Source organism: Mesitornis unicolor, unplaced genomic scaffold, assembly GCF_000695765.1.
Source record: "Mesitornis unicolor isolate BGI_N332 unplaced genomic scaffold, ASM69576v1 scaffold9185, whole genome shotgun sequence".
Lineage (NCBI taxonomy): Eukaryota > Metazoa > Chordata > Aves > Mesitornithiformes > Mesitornithidae > Mesitornis > Mesitornis unicolor.
Genome location: NW_010186139.1, coordinates 10184 through 11151, shown reverse-complemented (window position 1 = coordinate 11151; position 968 = coordinate 10184).

The following is a 968-nucleotide window of genomic DNA, read 5'->3' as shown; positions in this document are numbered from 1 at the left end:
CCTGTACTCTGGCCCGTGAGATTCGGCACTCAGCGAGCATCTGCCTTTATTAGAGACCAAGGCAAAGTGCGTCGTATCAATACTCAGCAATCCCATACACAAAGAAACTACAATTAAAAGGCTTTAACAGCAATAGGAAACTTCGAGAGAAATAGAGCTGCTATCCCCCATTTAATTCTTACTGATGACTCATGACTGACATACTAAACAAAAACATCTGAAAGATTGCAACCACATATATTTTACATGCAGAGTTATGTGTATAATGCTCAGTACTTGTTCAGATAGTAGGTTTTTCAGTGAGATGAATATGTAGCATCTTCACATTCCATATTATGAAGAAGAAAGAAGGAGCACAAGTCATTCTGTACTCGAAAGATGCTATTCAGATTTCAAAGAGGCCGATTTGTGTACTCTAGTCACTAGAAATGTTTTCCTGTGTTAATTAACAAAGAAAAATAAAACCATAGGTGAGTTGTCAAGAGCAAACTTACAAAACCAGATGGTACAAGAGAGAACTTTTAGAGGGTATTTTATGCCTAATACATTAGTAGGCATTTGCTCAAAAGTTCTGTTAGATAAAGAAACTATTCCACGGAGCAGTTCAGGGATCAGATCATATTTCAACAGAAACATTTACTAGTAGAATTGTGAAAATAAGAGTTGCTCTTCAGTTTGGTACTTTTGAAGAAGGAAACTGTTATGGTTTAAGGGTTACCAGCCTGAAAAGGAAGGACAGGGGGTGTCTGTAGGACCCTGGAGAGTCAGAGATCAGTACTGTTCCCTCCCCTTTCCGGCCACAGTCTATAAAAAAACCGAGGTTTTCACGGGCTCTTCCTGGCTTTCCTGGGCTGCTTCCTGTCGCATCTCGGGATGGCTGGGCCTAGCTCCACGTGCTTGGCAGGATCCACCACCATCCGCTCCTGGCACCACTGCGGTCCCTGGTGACAAGGCACAGCAGGCGCAGC